This window comes from Salvelinus namaycush, unplaced genomic scaffold (assembly GCF_016432855.1).
Source record: "Salvelinus namaycush isolate Seneca unplaced genomic scaffold, SaNama_1.0 Scaffold130, whole genome shotgun sequence".
Lineage (NCBI taxonomy): Eukaryota > Metazoa > Chordata > Actinopteri > Salmoniformes > Salmonidae > Salvelinus > Salvelinus namaycush.
The window spans coordinates 12,296-34,136 of record NW_024058009.1 but is presented as its reverse complement, the minus strand read 5'-3'; positions in this window follow the sequence as shown (position 1 = coordinate 34,136).

Here is a 21,841-nt window from a genome sequence, read left to right as displayed (position 1 = left end):
CTCACGGCAACAACACATTCTAACCTCTCAGTAGTTATTGCTCACGGCAACAACAACATTCTAACCTCCTCAGTAGTTATTGCTCACGCAACAACACATTCTAACCTCCTCAGTAGTTATTGCTCACGGCAACAACACATTCTAACCTCCGCAGTAGTTATTGCTCACGGCAACAACACATTCTAACCTCCTCAGTAGTTATTGCTCACGGCAACAACACATGTTCCTGTTCCATATTGTTATCGCTCCTTCGACGGCCGAGTGTGTCTGTGATGAATCCTTCTCTATCTCTCAGAGCTCTCTCGCTGAAGGTACTGTACCATCACTGATCTCCCTCACTGAAGGTACCGTACCAACACTGATCTCCCTCGCTGAAGGTACTGTACCAACACTGATCTCCCTCACTGAAGGTACTGTACCAACACTGATCTCCCTCGCTGAAGGTACTGTACCAACACTGATCTCCCTTGCTGAAGGTACTGTACCATCACTTATCTCCCTCACTGAAGGTACTGTACCATCACTTATCTCCCTCACTGAAGGTACCGTACCAACACTGATCTCCCTCACTGAAGGTACTGTACCAACACTGATCTCCCTCGCTGAAGGTACCGTACCAACACTGATCTCCCTCACTGAAGGTACTGTACCATCACTTATCTCCCTCACTGAAGGTACCGTACCAACACTGATCTCCCTCACTGAAGGTACTGTACCATCACTGATCTCCCTCACTGAAGGTACTGTACCAACACTGATCTCCCTCACTGAAGGTACTGTACCAACACTGATCTCCCTCACTGAAGGTACTGTACCAACACTGATCTCCACTGATCCAATAACTACTGAGGAGGTTAGAATGTGTTGTTGCCGTGAGCAATAACTACTGCGGAGGTTAGAATGTGTTGTTGCCGTGAGCAATAACTACTGAGGAGGTTAGAATGTGTTGTTGCCGTGAGCAATAACTACTGAGGAGGTTAGAATGTGTTGTTGCCGTGAGCAATAACTACTGCGGAGGTTAGAATGTGTTGTTGCCGTGAGCAATAACTACTGAGGAGGTTAGAATGTGTTGTTGCCGTGAGCAATAACTACTGAGGAGGTTAGAATGTGTTGTTGCCGTGAGCAATAACTACTGAGGAGGTTAGATTACTGAGGAGGTTGAATTTGCCGTGAGCAATAACTACTGAGGAGGTTTAGAATGTGTTGTTGCCGTGAGCAATAACTACTGAGAGGTAGAATGTGTTTGCCGTGAGCCATAACTACTGAGGAGTTAGAAATGTGTTGTTGCCGTGACGCAATAACTACTGCGGAGGTTAGAATGTGTTGTTGCCGTGAGCAATAACTACTGAGGAGGTTAGAATGTGTTGTTGCCGTGAGCAATAACTACTGAGGAGGTTAGAATGTGTTGTTGCCGTGAGCAATAACTACTGCGGAGGTTAGAATTGAATAATGAGCGCCCAGCGTGTCTATATAAAGGGTGAGACTAATGATGCTTTGTGACTACTAGGCTACTGACGTTACACCATTCAAATACAGTATCGCATACCGTATATGACCAAATAGCACGGTTTTGCATACCGTATATGACCAAATAGCACGGTTTTGCATACCGTATATGACCAAATAGCACGGTTTTGCATACCGTATATGACCAAATAGCACGGTTTTGCTCATCAACTTCCCATACATCCGTACATCCCATGTACTTTGACTGAGGAAGGTAGGAGGATTCTATAACATGGAATTTCTATTCAGACATTGTTAAAGGCTGAAGGTGATGAGATGCGACAGCTCCGCTAATTAAAATAAACAAGACAAAACACTCTACTGCTGGTTCTCGAGTGAAATTAGTCTAGGATCAGGTATATGGGCGATGGGTGACAGTAAAACTAACAGATCTAGGATCAGGTACAGGGGGGATGGGTGACAGTAACACTAACAGGTCTAGGATCAGGTATAGGGGGGATGGGTGACAGTAAAACTAACAGGTCTAGGATCAGGTATATGGGCGATGGGTGACAGTAAAACTAACAGATCTAGGATCAGGTACAGGGGGGATGGGTGACAGTAACACTAACAGGTCTAGGATCAGGTATAGGGGGGATGGGTGACAGTAAAACTAACAGGTCTAGGATCAGGTATAGGGGGGATGGGTGACAGTAAAACTAACAGGTCTAGGATCAGGTATATGGGCGATGGGTGACACTAAAACTAACAGATCTAGGATCAGGTACAGGGGGGATGGGTGACAGTAACACTAACAGGTCTAGGATCAGGTATAGGGGGGATGGGTGACAGTAAAACTAACAGATCTAGGATCAGGTACAGGGGAGATGGGGGACCGTAAATCTAACAGGTCTAGGATCAGGTTTAAGAGGGATGGGTGACAGTAGCACTAACAGGTCTAGGATCAGGTATAGGGAGGATGGGGGACCGTAAAACGAACAGGTCTAGGATCAGGTATAAGGGGGATGGGGGAACGTAAAACTAACAGGTCTAGGATCAGGTATAGGGACAATGGGTGACAGTAACACTAACAGGTCTAGGATCAGGTATAGGGGGATGGGGGACAGTAACACTAACAGGTCTAGGATCAGGTATAGGGGGATGGGTAGCAGTGAAACTAACAGGTCTAGGATCAGGTACAGGGGGGATGGGGGACCGTAAAACTAACAGGTCTAGGATCAGGTATAAGGGGGATGGGTGACAGTAGCACTAACAGGTCTAGGATCAGGTATAGGGACAATGGGTGACAGTAACACTAACAGGTCTAGGATCAGGTATAGGGGGGGATGGGTGACAGTAACACTAACAGGTCTAGGATCAGGTATAGGGACGGTGGGGGACAGTAAAGTGTCTGGTTACTCTAAACATTACTATCATTAATGTATTTATAACATTCACTATTTTACTATTTAACTGTGCAGAGAATGACTTATAATGCATATATTTTGATTTTATTTCATTTATCCGTTATTTTACCAGGTAAGTTTACTTTGTTTTTAGACCAGAGGAAAGAGTGCCTCCTACTGGCCCTCCAACACCACTTCCAGCAACATCTGGTCTCCCATCCAGGGACTGACCAGGACCAAAAAATAAATGAGTTTATGAATGTTTATGGCCTATTAGTCACATATAAACTCTATTCAAACCTTCCCCTAAAGAATAGTCAGTCTTCAACATTGTACTAATACTCATTAAATCAAGACCTGTGAACTTTATAATCTAATACTCATTAAATCAAGACCTGTGGACTTTATAATCTAATACTCATTAAATCAAGGCCTGTAGACTTTATAATCTAATACTCATTAAATCAAGGCCTGTAGACTTTATAATCTAATACTCATTATATCAAGACCTGTGGACTTTATAATCTAATACTCATTATATCAAGACCTGTGGACTTTATAATCTAATACTCATGGAGAAGGAGAGATGTTGTCTTCCTACTAAAGACCCTCTGAGACTCTCGGTCCCAGAATGTCTCAGTCCCACACGATGGCTGCTCCAATTGCTCCAGATGATGTTGACACGTCTTCCTCGCTGGGTCTTGTCTGAGACAACGGTGTCATTTTAATACATATATATATATTGTACCTTTATTTAACTTGGCAAGTCAGTTAAAAACAAATTATTATTTACAATGACGGCCTAGGAACAGTGGGTTAACTGCCTTGTTCAGGGGCAGAACGACAGATTTGTACCTTGTCAGCTCGGGGATTCGATCGTGCAACCTTTCGGTTACACAAGTCCAACGCTCCAACCACTAGGCTACGCTGTAGAGTACCAGTACAGTAAAGCAGTAGAGTACCAGTACAGTAAAGCAGTAGAGTACCAGTACAGTAAAGCAGTAGAGTACCAGTACAGTAACTCAGTAGAGTACCAGTACAGTAAAGCAGTAGAGTACCAGTACAGTAAAGCAGTAGAGTACCAGTACAGTAAAGCAGTAGAGTACCAGTACAGTAACCCAGTAGAGTACCAGTACAGTAAAGCAGTAGAGTACCAGTACAGTAAAGCAGTAGAGTACCAGTACAGTAAAGCAGTAGAGTACCAGTACAGTAAAGCAGTAGAGTACCAGTACAGTAAAGCAGTAGACTACCAGTACAGTAAAGCAGTAGAGTACCGGTACAGTAAAGCAGTAGAGTACCAGTACAGTAAAGCAGTAGAGTACCAGTACAGTAACTCAGTAGAGTACCAGTACAGTAAAGCAGTAGTGTACCAGTACAGTAAAGCAGTAGAGTACCAGTACAGTAAAGCAGTAGAGTACCAGTACAGTAAAGCAGTAGAGTACCGGTACAGTAAAGCAGTAGAGTACCAGTACAGTAAAGCAGTAGAGTACCAGTACAGTAAAGCAGTAGACTACCAGTACAGTAAAGCAGTAGAGTACCAGTACAGTAAAGCAGTAGAGTACCAGTACAGTAAAGCAGTAGAGTACCAGTACAGTAACTCAGTAGAGTACCAGTACAGCAAAGCAGTAGAGTACCAGTACAGTAAAGCAGTAGAGTACCAGTACAGTAAAGCAGTAGAGTACCAGTACAGTAAAGCAGTAGAGTACCAGTACAGTAAAGCAGTAGAGTACCAGTACAGTAACTCAGTAGAGTACCAGTACAGCAAAGCAGTAGAGTACCAGTACAGTAAAGCAGTAGAGTACCAGTACAGTAAAGCAGTAGAGTACCAGTACAGTAAAGCAGTAGAGTACCAGTACAGTAAAGCAGTAGAGTACCAGTACAGTAAAGCAGTAGAGTACCAGTACAGTAACCCAGTAGAGTACCAGTACAGTAAAGCTGTAGAGTACCAGTACAGTAAAGCAGTAGAGTACCAGTACAGTAAAGCAGTAGAGTACCAGTACAGTAAAGCAGTAGAGTACCAGTACAGTAACTCAGTAGAGTACCAGTACAGTAAAGCAGTAGAGTACCAGTACAGTAAAGCAGTAGAGTACCAGTACAGTAAAGCAGTAGAGTACCAGTACAGTAACCCAGTAGAGTACCAGTACAGTAAAGCAGTAGAGTACCAGTACAGTAAAGCAGTAGAGTACCAGTACAGTAACTCAGTAGAGTACCAGTACAGTAACACATTAGAGTACCAGTACAGTAACTCAGTAGAGTACCAGTACAGTAACTCAGTAGAGTACCAGTACAGTAAAGCAGTAGAGTACCAGTACAGTAACTCAGTAGAGTACCAGTACAGTAAAGCAGTAGAGTACCAGTACAGTAAAGCAGTAGAGTACCAGTACAGTAAAGCAGTAGAGTACCGGTACAGTAAAGCAGTAGAGTACCAGTACAGTAAAGCAGTAGAGTACCAGTACAGTAAAGCAGTAGAGTACCAGTACAGTAAAGCAGTAGAGTACCAGTACAGTAACTCAGTAGAGTACCAGTACAGTAAAGCAGTAGAGTACCAGTACAGTAAAGCAGTAGAGTACCAGTACAGTAAAGCAGTAGAGTACCAGTACAGTAAAGCAGTAGAGTACCAGTACAGTAAAGCAGTAGAGTACCAGTACAGTAACTCAGTAGAGTACCAGTACAGTAAAGCAGTAGAGTACCAGTACAGTAAAGCAGTAGAGTACCAGTACAGTAAAGCAGTAGAGTACCAGTACAGTAAAGCAGTAGAGTACCAGTACAGTAAAGCAGTAGAGTACCAGTACAGTAACTCAGTAGAGTACCAGTACAGTAAAGCAGTAGAGTACCAGTACAGTAAAGCAGTAGAGTACCAGTACAGTAAAGCAGTAGAGTACCAGTACAGTAAAGCAGTAGAGTACCAGTACAGTAACTCAGTAGAGTACCGGTACAGTAAAGCAGTAGAGTACCAGTACAGTAAAGCAGTAGAGTACCAGTACAGTAACTCAGTAGAGTACCAGTACAGTAAAGCAGTAGAGTACCAGTACAGTAACTCAGTAGAGTACCAGTACAGTAAAGCAGTAGTGTACCAGTACAGTAAAGCAGTAGAGTACCAGTACAGTAAAGCAGTAGAGTACCAGTACAGTAAAGCAGTAGAGTACCAGTACAGTAAAGCAGTAGAGTACCAGTACAGTAAAGCAGTAGAGTACCAGTACAGTAAAGCAGTAGAGTACCAGTACAGTAAAGCAGTAGAGTACCAGTACAGTAAAGCAGTAGAGTACCAGTACAGTAAAGCAGTAGAGTACCAGTACAGTAAAGCAGTAGAGTACCAGTACAGTAAAGCAGTAGAGTACCAGTACAGTAAAGCAGTAGACTACCAGTACAGTAAAGCAGTAGAGTACCAGTACAGTAAAGCAGTAGAGTACCAGTACAGTAAAGCAGTAGAGTACCAGTACAGTAACTCAGTAGAGTACCAGTACAGCAAAGCAGTAGAGTACCAGTACAGTAAAGCAGTAGAGTACCAGTACAGTAAAGCAGTAGAGTACCAGTACAGTAAAGCAGTAGAGTACCAGTACAGTAAAGCAGTAGAGTACCAGTACAGTAAAGCAGTAGAGTACCAGTACAGTAACTCAGTAGAGTACCAGTACAGCAAAGCAGTAGAGTACCAGTACAGTAAAGCAGTAGAGTACCAGTACAGTAAAGCAGTAGAGTACCAGTACAGTAAAGCAGTAGAGTACCAGTACAGTAACTCAGTAGAGTACCAGTACAGTAACTCAGTAGAGTACCAGTACAGTAAAGCAGTAGAGTACCAGTACAGTAAAGCAGTAGAGTACCAGTACAGTAAAGCAGTAGAGTACCAGTACAGTAAAGCAGTAGAGTACCAGTACAGTAAAGCAGTAGAGTACCAGTACAGTAACTCAGTAGAGTACCAGTACAGCAAAGCAGTAGAGTACCAGTACAGTAAAGCAGTAGAGTACCAGTACAGTAAAGCAGTAGAGTACCAGTACAGTAAAGCAGTAGAGTACCAGTACAGTAACGCAGTAGAGTACCAGTACAGTAAAGCAGTAGAGTACCAGTACAGTAAAGCAGTAGAGTACCAGTACAGTAAAGCAGTAGAGTACCAGTACAGTAACTCAGTAGAGTACCAGTACAGTAAAGCTGTAGAGTACCAGTACAGTAAAGCAGTAGAGTACCAGTACAGTAAAGCAGTAGAGTACCAGTACAGTAAAGCAGTAGAGTACCAGTACAGTAACCCAGTAGAGTACCAGTACAGTAAAGCAGTAGAGTACCAGTACAGTAAAGCAGTAGAGTACCAGTACAGTAAAGCAGTAGAGTACCAGTACAGTAAAGCAGTAGAGTACCAGTACAGTAAAGCAGTAGAGTACCAGTACAGTAAAGCAGTAGAGTACCAGTACAGTAAAGCAGTAGAGTACCAGTACAGTAAAGCAGTAGAGTACCAGTACAGTAAAGCAGTAGAGTACCAGTACAGTAAAGCAGTAGAGTACCAGTACAGTAAAGCAGTAGAGTACCAGTACAGTAACTCAGTAGAGTACCAGTACAGCAAAGCAGTAGAGTACCAGTACAGTAAAGCAGTAGAGTACCAGTACAGTAAAGCAGTAGAGTACCAGTACAGTAAAGCAGTAGAGTACCAGTACAGTAAAGCAGTAGAGTACCAGTACAGTAACTCAGTAGAGTACCAGTACAGCAAAGCAGTAGAGTACCAGTACAGTAAAGCAGTAGAGTACCAGTACAGTAAAGCAGTAGAGTACCAGTACAGTAAAGCAGTAGAGTACCAGTACAGTAAAGCAGTAGAGTACCAGTACAGTAAAGCAGTAGACTACCAGTACAGTAAAGCAGTAGAGTACCAGTACAGTAAAGCAGTAGAGTACCAGTACAGTAAAGCAGTAGAGTACCAGTACAGTAAAGCAGTAGAGTACCAGTACAGTAACGCAGTAAAGTACCAGCCCAGTAAAGCAGTAGAGTACCAGTACAGTGACTCAGTAGAGTACCAGTACAGTAAAGCAGTAGAGTACCAGTACAGTAAAGCAGTAGAGTACCAGTACAGTAACTCAGTAGAGTACCAGTACAGCAAAGCAGTAGAGTACCAGTACAGTAAAGCAGTAGAGTACCAGTACAGTAAAGCAGTAGAGTACCAGTACAGTAAAGCAGTAGAGTACCAGTACAGTAAAGCAGTAGAGTACCAGTACAGTAAAGCAGTAGAGTACCAGTACAGTAACTCAGTAGAGTACCAGTACAGCAAAGCAGTAGAGTACCAGTACAGTAAAGCAGTAGAGTACCAGTACAGTAAAGCAGTAGAGTACCAGTACAGTAACTCAGTAGAGTACCAGTACAGTAAAGCAGTAGAGTACCAGCCCAGTAAAGCAGTAGAGTACCAGTACAGTAAAGCAGTAGAGTACCAGTACAGTAAAGCAGTAGAGTACCAGTACAGTAAAGCAGTAGAGTACCAGTACAGTAAAGCAGTAGAGTACCAGTACAGTAAAGCAGTAGAGTACCAGCCCAGTAAAGCAGTAGAGTACCAGTACAGTAAAGCAGTAGAGTACCAGCCCAGTAAAGCAGTAGAGTACCAGTACAGTAAAGCAGTAGAGTACCAGTACAGTAAAGCAGTAGAGTACCAGTACAGTAAAGCAGTAGAGTACCAGTACAGTAAAGCAGTAGAGTACCAGTACAGTAAAGCAGTAGAGTACCAGCCCAGTAAAGCAGTAGAGTACCAGTACAGTAAAGCAGTAGAGTACCAGTACAGTAAAGCAGTAGAGTACCAGTACAGTAAAGCAGTAGAGTACCAGTACAGTAAAGCAGTAGAGTACCAGTACAGTAAAGCAGTAGAGTACCAGTACAGTAAAGCAGTAGAGTACCAGTACAGTAAAGCAGTAGAGTACCAGTACAGTAAAGCAGTAGAGTACCAGTACAGTAAAGCAGTAGAGTACCAGTACAGTAAAGCAGTAGAGTACCAGTACAGTAAAGCAGTAGAGTACCAGTACAGTAAAGCAGTAGAGTACCAGTACAGTAAAGCAGTAGAGTACCAGTACAGTAAAGCAGTAGAGTACCAGTACAGTAAAGCAGTAGAGTACCAGTACAGTAAAGCAGTAGAGTACCAGTACAGTAAAGCAGTAGAGTACCAGTACAGTAAAGCAGTAGAGTACCAGTACAGTAAAGCAGTAGAGTACCAGTACAGTAAAGCAGTAGAGTACCAGTACAGTAAAGCAGTAGAGTACCAGTACAGTAAAGCAGTAGAGTACCAGTACAGTAACTCAGTAGTTCCCAACCAGAGCTACAAGGACCCCTGGGTTGAGACTGATGAGACCGTAGGTGGTAAAATGCACATGAAGGGGGACTTCAGGTGTACTCCGGGCAAAGTCGTCTCCCTGTGTATTTCAGTTAACGCTGGGGCCCATGCAGTATGCGCTGCTCATCAAGAACATCCATTTAATAAGTCCACTTCCAACTCCGTTAGCATGTGATGCTAACGGCTGCCACATCAATCAGACTGACTAAAGTACATTTCTTTGTTTCGTTCAACAGGACAAATTAATTATGCATGTTGGGAAATAAGAAAGCACTTTCCTCTACTAAACATTAACCACGCACGCACGCACGCACGCACGCACGCACGCACGCACGCACGCACGCACGCACGCACGCACGCACACACGCACACACACACACACACACACACACACACATTGTTTGGTTGGTTTGAGGACAAGTCAAGACAGACTTTTTAAGATGCATATGCATACAATCTGTTTTGATAGATAATTATGCATAATATGCATCAGAATCCTGAGTATGTGGCTTCATGTGCTGTATAAAGCAGAGCAACTTTAAAACTCTACAGGCCACCATTTAATAGCAGGTACATTTATGTAATTTTGATGTCATGGACACATCAATCGCAAACCCTTTTAAGTCAAAATTATAGACCCATTTTTCTTTGGGGAGGGGGGGGGGGGGGGGGGGGGGTCTAGGCCTTATTCACATACAGGACAAGAACAAATTGTCCTAGCAGCACGGACACATGTCAGCTGGTGCATGTAACCTACAGTAGTCCCATCTGAAGCCATGTCAATGGGCTCCATATCGATGTCAGGCACCATTGTAAGTAATGCATTTACCCAGACACATTATGAGGAGATTACATCTATTAGTTACCGCTGTGCAGCATAATGGGCCGCCCATGGGAGAGCAGCAAATCAGCAAAAAATAGGGTGCCAGTAGTGTACTATATAGGGAATAGGGTGCCAGTAGTGCACTACATAGGGAATAGGGTGCCAGTAGTGCACTACATAGGGAATAGGGTGTCTGGTCACTTGCGCACTACATAGGGAATAGGGTGCTAGTAGTGCACTACATAGGGAATAGGGTGCCAGTAGCGCACTACATAGGGAATAGGGTGCCAGTAGTGCACTATATAGGGAAGAGGGTGCCAGTACACAATCAAATGATTTGCTGCTCTCCCATGGGCGGCCCATTATGCTGCACAGCGGTAACTAATAGATGTAATCTCCTCATAATGTGTCTGGGTAAATGCATTACTTACAATGGTGCCTGACATCGATATGGAGCCCATTGACATGGCTTCAGATGGGAAACTTCAATAAGTTCCAAGCAGTGGCAAGCTCATCTGCACTCAGCCCCAGGCAGCAATAAGGGCCAGATGCAATTAGAGGGAAACCACATTCAACAAAGTGAACAAGGAGATATGTAAATTGCTGTTAAATGATGAAACAAAGACCAGCAATCCAGATTTTTATGAGCATGTAGGCCTACTGATATAGCTCAGTAGCTCTATATGAATTACAATCATATCTGGATATGTTTCTTTCAGGTCAGTGGTCAGTTATTTACAAGGTGTTTAAGTAAAGCAAAATAACAAATGTTGTAGACCCGTCCAAATGTGTAATATTAAAATATATTATCAACATTTTAATACCCTATAGGCTATTTACCATATTTTAATCTCGTCAGATTCTCATCTATTTAACAGTTTGTTATATCTTTGCAAACCTTGCTCAGTTGCACAGAATCAGATGTTATTTTATTCCAAACAAACCAAAAATATTTTTTAGGTTTCCCAGATTAAGCCCCGGGTCAAAGACTAAAAATAACTTTCAATGGATATTCTCAATTGAACTAGCTTTTTCAGTCCTGGACCAGGTATAATCTCTCTCTGGGAATTCGCCCCTAAATCTGTGTCTCTTCCAGACCAGACAAGGGTATTGTTGGCTGATCAATGTTCATGTCTGCAGCAGAAGAGTCTGGTAGTTGTGGACAGGAGAGAGGAGCCTCATGTCAATACATTCATACAGAAACATGGACTAGTTCGTCTAAAACATTCGCCACTGTGGTTAGTAATGTCCTACTCACTATTTCTGAATCTAATTTAGCTAGCCGTTCACCCGGACAATGCTGTGACGAGTGGAAGTGCATTTAAAATGTTTTGTATGTAAGTCCTGCCTATTGGTCAATTCCACAAATACTCATCCCTGATTGGAGGACTAGAATGTCAGTCGTAGTGACGTGAAACACCAGGACATGATAATTGGGGACGTGATGCGACCTCAACGGGTGTGATGTGCATTTTAGGGAGAATTTGAGGCAAAGTACAGCAAAACTGTCAATTACAGTGCATTTGGAAAGAATTCAGAACCCTGGACTTTTCCCACATTTTGTTACGTTACCGCCTTGTTCTAAAATTGATAAAATAATTTCCCCCCCCCCTCAATCTACACACAATACCCCATAATGACAAACCAAAAACTGTTTTTTAGAATTATGACATTTACGTAATTTATCAGACCATTTACTCAGTACTTTGTTGAAGAACCATTGGCAGCGATTACAGCCTCGAGTCTTCTTGGGTACGACGCTACAAGCTTGGCACACCTGTATTTGGGGAGTTTCTCCCATTCTTCTCTGTAGATCCTCTCACGCTCTGTCAGGTTGGATGGCGAGAGTTGCTGCACAGCTATTTTCAGGTCTCTCCAGAGATGTTCGACCGGGTTCAAGTCCGGGATCTGTCTGCACAACAACTCACTGCCTTCCTGAAGACAAACAATGTATACGAAGCGCTTCAGTCTGGTTTTAGACCCCATCATAGCACTGAGACTGCACTTGTGAAGGTGGTAAATGACCTTTGGCTCTGCATCTGTCCTCGTGCTACTAGACCTTAGTGCTGCCTTTGATACCATCGATCACCACATTCTTTTGAAAAGATTGGAAACCCAAATTGGTCTACACAGACAAGTTCTTGCCTGGTTTAGATCTTATCTGTCTGAAAAATATCAGTTTGTCTCTGTGGATGGTTTGTCCTCTGACAAATCGGCGTTCCACAAGGTTCTGTTTTAGGACACCTTTTGTTTTCACTTCATGTTCTACCTCTTGGTGATGTCATTGTCACGTTCCTGACCTTATTTCCTTTATTTTGTCTTTGTTTAGTATGGTCAGGGCGTGAGTTGGGTGGGCATTCTATGTTATGTGTTTCTATGTTGGGTTCAATGTATTAGCCTGATATGGTTCTCAATTAGGGGCAGGTGTTTTACGTTTCCTCTGATTGAGAACCATATTAAGGTAGGCTGTTCTCACTGTTTGTTTGTGGGTGATTGTTCCTGTGTCTGTGTTTGTTGCACCACACGGGACTGTTTTCGTTCGTTTCGTTTATTTCATTCGTGTGTTCCTTCCTGTTCGTGCGTTCATGTTATATGTTCTCAAGTTCAGGTCTGTTATCGTCGTTTATTGTTTTGTAGTTTGTTAAGAGTTTTTCCGTCTTCGTCTTTCTTTAATAAAACATTATGTATTCAACCCACGTTGCGTTTTGGTCCGATCCATGCTCCTCTTCAGACGAGGAGAAAGACGAGCGTTACAGTCATTTGGAAACGCAATGTCAACTTTCACTGCTATGCGGACGACACACAGCTGTACATTTCGACGAAACATGGTGAAGCCCCAAAATTGCCCTCCCTGGAAGCCTGTGTTTCAGACATAAGGAAGTGGATGGCGGCAAATGTTTTACTATTAAACTCGGACAAAACAGAGATTCTAGTTCTAGGTCCCAAGAAACAAAGAGATCTTCTGTTGAATCTGATAATTAATCTTGATGGTTGTAAAGTCGTCTCAAATAAAACTGTGAAGGACCTCGGCGTTACTCTGGACCCTGATATCTCTTTTGACGAACATATCAAGAATATTTCAAGGACAGCTTTTCGTAACATTGCAAAAATCTGAAACTTTTTGTCCAAAAATTATGCAGAAAAGCTAATCCATGCTTTTGTCACTTCTAGATTAGACTACTGCAATGCTCTACTTTCCGGCTACCCGGATAAAGCAATAAATAAACTTCAGTTAGTGCTAAATACGGCTGCTAGAATCTTGACTAGAACCCCAAAAATGTGATCATATTACTCCAGTGCTAGCCTCTCTACACTGGCGTCATGTTAAGGCAAGGGCTGATTTCAAGGTTTTACTGCAAACCTACAAAGCATTACATGGGCTTGCTCCTACCTATCTCTCCTTATTGTCCCTAGAATTTCTAAACATACTTCTGGAGGCAGGGCTTTCTCCTATAGAGCTCCATTCTTAAAGGAATGTTCTGCCTATCCATGTGAGAGACGCAGACTTGTCTCGACCTTTGAATCTAGTCTGTGCCACTTGAATAGGTTGAGTCCCTGACGTGATCTTCCTGTCTGGTTTTGCACCCCCTCGGTCTCGTGCGGTGGAGGAGATCTTCATTGGCTATACTCAGCCTTGGGCTGTTGATATCCCTCTATTGGTGTGGGGGCTGTACTTTGGCAAAGTGGGTGGGGTCATATCCTGCCTGGTTGGCCCTGTCCAGGGATATCGTCCAGGGATAAGCTAACTGACATTTAATCCTGAGGTGCTGACCTGTTGCACCCTCTATAACCTCTGTGATTATTATTTGACCCTGCTGGTCATCTATGAATGTTTGAACATCTGGAAGAACAATGTGGCCTTAATGGCCATGTACTCTTATAATCTCCACCCGGTACAGCCATAAGAGGTCTGGCCAAACCTCATAGCTGGGTTCCTCTCTAGGTTTCTTCTTAGGTTCTGGCATTTCTAGGGAGTTATTTTCCTAGCCACCTTGCTTCTACACCTGCATTGCTTGCTGTTTGTGGTTTTAGGCTGGGTTTCTGTTGATTTAAAGAAGGGTTTTATGAATACATTTGGTTGATTGATTGATTGATTGGTATGGATACGGATTCCACTTTTGGACCACAGGGAGAATGCAAAAAAATCACCCTCCAGAGCGCAAGGCATTATGGGGAAATATTGGAGTATGGGCATGCTACTTTGATTCCCAATTACATTGATTTAAAAAATGTGCTGCACATTTAAATTGTGTGAGCAATAATAGCACCAAAGAGTAATTTATATTGTTTAATAAGGGCTATAATCAGTGAAGACCACCTCTTCCAGGGCAATAGGAAATATGTCTCTCTATACTCAGCCAGGCGTCAGAAAAGCCTGAACTTCACTTACTATAACTCAGTGCACACAGGGAGCAGCGATGAGGTCATCACGTCATCCAATTAACAGGGCAGACATTGGATGACTATAAAATGTTCATATTTGAATAATTCACGTTTTGTTACAGTACCCTCAGAAAGTATTCACATATCTTTGACTTTTCCTCAGTTTGTTTTCCTGAATTGAAAATGGATTAAAATGAGAGCTTATGTTACTGGCCGACACACAATAAATAACATAATTAACATAATATGTACATATGTTTTGTAGTTCTTACTAATTAAAGCTGATAAGCTGAAATGTCTTGAGTCAATAAGTATTCAACACGTTTGTTATGGCCTTAATAAGGTCAGGAGAAAAATGTGCTTACCAAGCCACATAATAAATTGTAAGGCAATAATAGTTTTTAACATGATTTTTGAATGACTACCTCATCTCTGTATATCTGTATATCTATACACATATAATTATCCGTAAGGCCCCTCAGTCGAGCAGTGAATTTCAAACCACAAAGACCAGGGAGGTTTTCGCAAAGAAGGGCACCTATTGGTAGATGGGTAAAAAAAAATAAAAAAAATAACTAGATGTCCTGAATAGATAGAACTACATATAGAACCATCCGTAGAACTACATATAGAACCATCCATAGAACTACATATAGAACCATCCGTAGAACTACATATAGAACCATCCATAGAACTACATATAGAAACATCATAGAACTACATATAGAACCATCCATAGAACTACATATAGAAACATCATAGAACTACACATAGAACCATCCATAGAACTACATATAGAACCATCCATAGAACTACATATAGAACCATCCATAGAGCTACATATAGAACCATCCAAGGAACTACATATAGAACCATCCATAGAACTACATATAGAACCATCCATAGAACTACATATAGAACCATCCATAGAACTACATATAGAACCATCCATAGAACTACACATAGAGCAGCATGTAGAACCATCCATAGAACTACACATAGAGCAGCATGTAGAACCATCCATAGAACTACATATAGAACCATTCTTGGAACTACATATAGAACCATCCATAGAACTACATATAGAACCATTCTTGGAACTACATATAGAACCATCCATAGAACTACATATAGAACCATCCATAGAACTACACATAGAGCAGCATGTAGAACCATCCATAGAACTACATATAGAACCATTCTTGGAACTACATATAGAACCATCCATAGAACTACATATAGAACCATCCATAGAACTACATATAGAACTACATATAGAACCATCCATAGAACAGCATGTAGAGCCATCTATAGAACTACATATAGAACAGCATGTAGAGCCATCTATAGAACTACATATAGAACCATCCATAGAACTACATATAGAACCATCCATAGAACAACATGTAGAACCATCCATAGAACTACATATAGAACAGCATGTAGAGCCATCTATAGAACTACATATAGAACCATCCATAGAACAACATATAGAACCATCCATAGAACTACATATAGAACCATCCATAGAACTACATATAGAACTACATATAGAACCATCCATAGAACTACATATAGAACCATCCATAGAACTACATATAGAACAGCATGTAGAGCCATCTATAGAACTACATATAGAACCATCCATAGAACAACATGTAGAACCATCCATAGAACTACATATAGAACCATCCATAGAACTACATATAGAACTACATATAGAACCATCCATAGAACTACATATAGAACCATCCATAGAACTACATATAGAACAGCATGCAGAGCCATCTATAGAACTACATATAGAACCATCCATAGAACTACATATAGAACCATCCATAGAACTACATATAGAACCATCCATAGAACAACATGTAGAACCATCCATAGAACTACATATAGAACCATCCATAGAACTACATGTAGAACCATCCATAGAACTACATGTAGAACCATCCATAGAACTACATATAGAACCATCCATAGAACTACATGTAGAACCATCCATAGAACTACATATAGAACAGCATGTAGAGCCATCTATAGAACTACATGTAGAACCATCCATAGAACTACATATAGAACAGCATGTAGAGCCATCTATAGAACTACATATAGAACCATCCATAGAACTACATATAGAACCATCCATAGAACTACATATAGAACAGCATGTAGAACCATCCATAGAACTACATGTAGAACCATCCATAGAACTACATGTAGAACCATCCATAGAACTACATGTAGAACCATCCATAGAACTACATGTAGAACCATCCATAGAACTACATGTAGAACCATCCATAGAACTACATATAGAACCATCCATAGAACTACATGTAGAACCATCCATAGAACTACATATAGAACAGCATGTAGAGCCATCCATAGAACTACATGTAGAACCATCCATAGAACTACATGTAGAACCATCCATAGAACTACATATAGAACCATCCATAGAACTACATGTAGAACCATCCATAGAACTACATAGAACCATCCATAGAACTACATAGAACCATCCATAGAACTACATAGAACCATCCATAGAACTACATAGAACCATCCATAGAACTACATATAGAACCATCCATAGAACTACATATAGAACCATCCATAGAACTACATATGGAACCATCCATAGAACTACATATAGAACAACATATAGAACCATTCATAGAACTACATAGAACCATCCATAGAACAACATATAGAACCATCCATAGAACAACATATAGAACCATCCATAGAACTACATATAGAACAACATATAGAACCATCCATAGAACAACATATAGAACCATCCATAGAACAACAGAACCATCCATAGAACTACATAGAACCATCCATAGAACTACATATAGAACCATCCATAGAACTACATGTAGAACCATCCATAGAACTACATATAGAACCATCCATAGAACCATCCATAGAACTACATATAGAACCATCCATAGAACTACATGTAGAACCATCCATAGAACTACATGTAGAACCATCCATAGAACTACATGTAGAACCATCCATAGAACTACATGTAGAACCATCCATAGAACTACATGTAGAACCATCCATAGAACTACATGTAGAACCATCCATAGAACTACATGTAGAACCATCCATAGAACTACATGTAGAACCATCCATAGAACTACATGTAGAACCATCCATAGAACTACATATAGAACCATCCATAGAACTACATGTAGAACCATCCATAGAACTACATGTAGAACCATCCATAGAACTACATGTAGAACCATCCATAGAACTACATATAGAACCATCCATAGAACTACATATAGAACAGCATGTAGAGCCATCTATAGAACTACATGTAGAACCATCCATAGAACTACATATAGAACCATCCATAGAACTACATGTAGAACCATCCATAGAACTACATGTAGAACCATCCATAGAACTACATGTAGAACCATCCATAGAACTACATGTAGAACCATCCATAGAACTACATGTAGAACCATCCATAGAACTACATGTAGAACCATCCATAGAACTACATGTAGAACCATCCATAGAACTACATATAGAACCATCCATAGAACTACATGTAGAACCATCCATAGAACTACATATAGAACAGCATGTAGAGCCATCTATAGAACTACATATAGAACCATCCATAGAACAACATGTAGAACCATCCATAGAACTACATATAGAACCATCCATAGAACTACATATAGAACTACATATAGAACCATCCATAGAACTACATATAGAACCATCCATAGAACTACATATAGAACAGCATGTAGAGCCATCTATAGAACTACATATAGAACCATCCATAGAACAACATATAGAACCATCCATAGAACTACATATAGAACCATCCATAGAACAACATGTAGAACCATCCATAGAACTACATATAGAACCATCCATAGAACTACATGTAGAACCATCCATAGAACTACATGTAGAACCATCCATAGAACTACATATAGAACCATCCATAGAACTACATGTAGAACCATCCATAGAACTACATATAGAACAGCATGTAGAGCCATCTATAGAACTACATGTAGAACCATCCATAGAACTACATGTAGAACCATCCATAGAACTACATGTAGAACCATCCATAGAACTACATGTAGAACCATCCATAGAACTACATATAGAACCATCCATAGAACTACATGTAGAACCATCCATAGAACTACATATAGAACAGCATGTAGAGCCATCCATAGAACTACATGTAGAACCATCCATAGAACTACATGTAGAACCATCCATAGAACTACATATAGAACCATCCATAGAACTACATGTAGAACCATCCATAGAACTACATATAGAACCATCCATAGAACTACATGTAGAACCATCCATAGAACTACATGTAGAACCATCCATAGAACTACATGTAGAACCATCCATAGAACTACATATAGAACCATCCATAGAACTACATATAGAACCATCCATAGAACTACATGTAGAACCATCCATAGAACTACATATAGAACAGCATGTAGAGCCATCTATAGAACTACATATAGAACCATCCATAGAACTACATATAGAACCATCCATAGAACTACATATAGAACCATCCATAGAACTACATATAGAACAACATATAGAACCATCCATAGAACTACATAGAACCATCCATAGAACTACATGTAGAACCATCCATAGAACTACATGTAGAACCATCCATAGAACTACATATAGAACCATCCATAGAACTACATAGAACCATCCATAGAACTACATATAGAACCATCCATAGAACCATCCATAGAACTACATATAGAACCATCCATAGAACTACATGTAGAACCATCCATAGAACTACATGTAGAACCATCCATAGAACTACATGTAGAACCATCCATAGAACTACATGTAGAACCATCCATAGAACTACATGTAGAACCATCCATAGAACTACATGTAGAACCATCCATAGAACTACATGTAGAACCATCCATAGAACTACATGTAGAACCATCCATAGAACTACATGTAGAACCATCCATAGAACTACATATAGAACCATCCATAGAACTACATGTAGAACCATCCATAGAACTACATGTAGAACCATCCATAGAACTACATGTAGAACCATCCATAGAACTACATATAGAACCATCCATAGAACTACATATAGAACAGCATGTAGAGCCATCTATAGAACTACATGTAGAACCATCCATAGAACTACATATAGAACCATCCATAGAACTACATGTAGAACCATCCATAGAACTACATGTAGAACCATCCATAGAACTACATATAGAACCATCCATAGAACTACATGTAGAACCATCCATAGAACTACATATAGAACAGCATGTAGAGCCATCTATAGAACTACAGTACCAGTAAAAGGTTTGGACACACCTACTCATTCCAGGGTTTTTCTTTATTTTTACTATTTTCTACATTGTAGAATAATAGTGAAGACATCAAAACTTTGAAATAACATATATAAAGTAACATATACTTTTCTAATGTGTTCATAATATTTGTGATTTCCTTAAAGGCACGGTGATCATAGTTTGTAGAGTGATTACCTTTACAGCCCATTGAGGTACTTAACACTGTGTTATAGTCTCCTACCATAATGATTAGATCATTTGTTGTCTGTAAGTTCAATAAATTGGTATAAATGTTTTAGAAGAAGTGTGGATCTCCTGATTTGGACCATATAGATTAATAAGCCAAATCTCTTCTTCGTCCATTTTCATATTCAAAAGGATCCACCTTCCTTGCGAATCATTCCTTACTATTTGCACATTCAGATCGACATTTTTGTTAATTAATATCATCACACCCTTTGAGTTCCTTTGTCCATGACAGAAAATTATTTCACCACCCCATTCCCTTTTCCACGCAACTTCATCTCAGGATGTAGTGAGTTTCCTGTAAACAACTTCATCTCAGGATGTAGAGTGAGTTTCCTGTAAACAACTTCATCTCAGGATGTAGAGTGAGTTTCCTGTAAACAGCTTCATCTCAGGATGTAGAGTGAGTTTCCTGTAAACAACTTCATCTCAGGACGTAGAGTGAGTTTCCTGTAAACAACTTCATCTCAGGATGTAGAGTGAGTTTCCTGTAAACAACTTCATCTCAGGATGTAAAGTGAGTTTCCTGTAAACAACTTCATCTCAGGATGTAGAGTGAGTTTCCTGTAAACAACTTCATCTCAGGATGTAGAGTGAGTTTCCTGTAAGCAACTTCATCTCAGGATGTAGAGTGAGTTTCCTGTAAACAACTTCATCTCAGGATGTAGAGTGAGTTTCCTGTAAACAACTTCATCTCAGGATGTAGAGTGAGTTTCCTGTAAACAACTTCATCTCAGGATGTAGAGTGAGTTTCCTGTAAACAACTTCTTCTCAGGACGTAGAGTAAGTGTCCTGTAAACAGTATATGTTATATTCCTTTTCTTTTAGCCAAGTAAAGACTGATCTTTTTTTAAATAATCTGCCAAACCGCTACAATTACACCTGGCTATACTTATTTCACCCCTTACCATAACTAGATACTATTCTCAGGCTAAATTGACCATAATTAGTGCTTGTAAAGTTACTGCCATCAGAGGTATTATGAAGGTCAAAACTAGAGCTTTCTAATGTCTGATATTTAGAATTCAAGAAATAGGTTCCAGCAGTATTTGTTTTATTCCCTTGCCTGTTTGCCTGTGAGTCAATGCCACAGATGGTAGAAAATTGAGACAAGATATTATGTGTGTATCAAATCTGAGTAGGTTGAAGTGTATGATATTGGATGTGATATAATGAGAGTGTGTACGATGTCTCTATAAGAGTAAGAATATAATGTGTGACGTCCAAATAAATAATAACTCTGCCAATTTGCATGGTTGAGTGTCTGTGTGTAACATGTTGTGCGTATAGCCTTAATATTCATGATGATAATTGTAATCCATATCGTATCACCATCATAGTTGCATCATAATTACCTTTAACATCATTGAACAACACATCCCAGCATTTCCATACCAATTGACGTTTCTCATGACCATGAAAGAGACCTTGCATTACTCTAGAGACGACTTCGCTACAGTACAAATGTATTCCGTACAATATGTTATTATTCCCCAATGCCCCTATTCTGATATCTTCCCCTTGCTTGTTGTAAACATATATAAACGTGTAGACAAATACATAAAAAAGATAGACAAACAATAAACACATAAAATTATAAAAGAGTTCTCGACAATATAGAGAGAGAGAAACAGAGAGAGAGAGAAGAGAGCGAGATCAGGTGTGTTTGTGTCTGTATAAGTCCGCATGTGTATTTTTTTATTTCACCTTTATTTAACCAGGTAGACCAGTTGAGAACACCTTTATTTAACCAGGTAGACCAGTTGAGAACACCTTTATTTAACCAGGTAGGCTAGTTGAGAACACCTTTATTTAACCAGGTAGACCAGTTGAGAACACCTTTATTTAACCAGGTAGGCTAGTT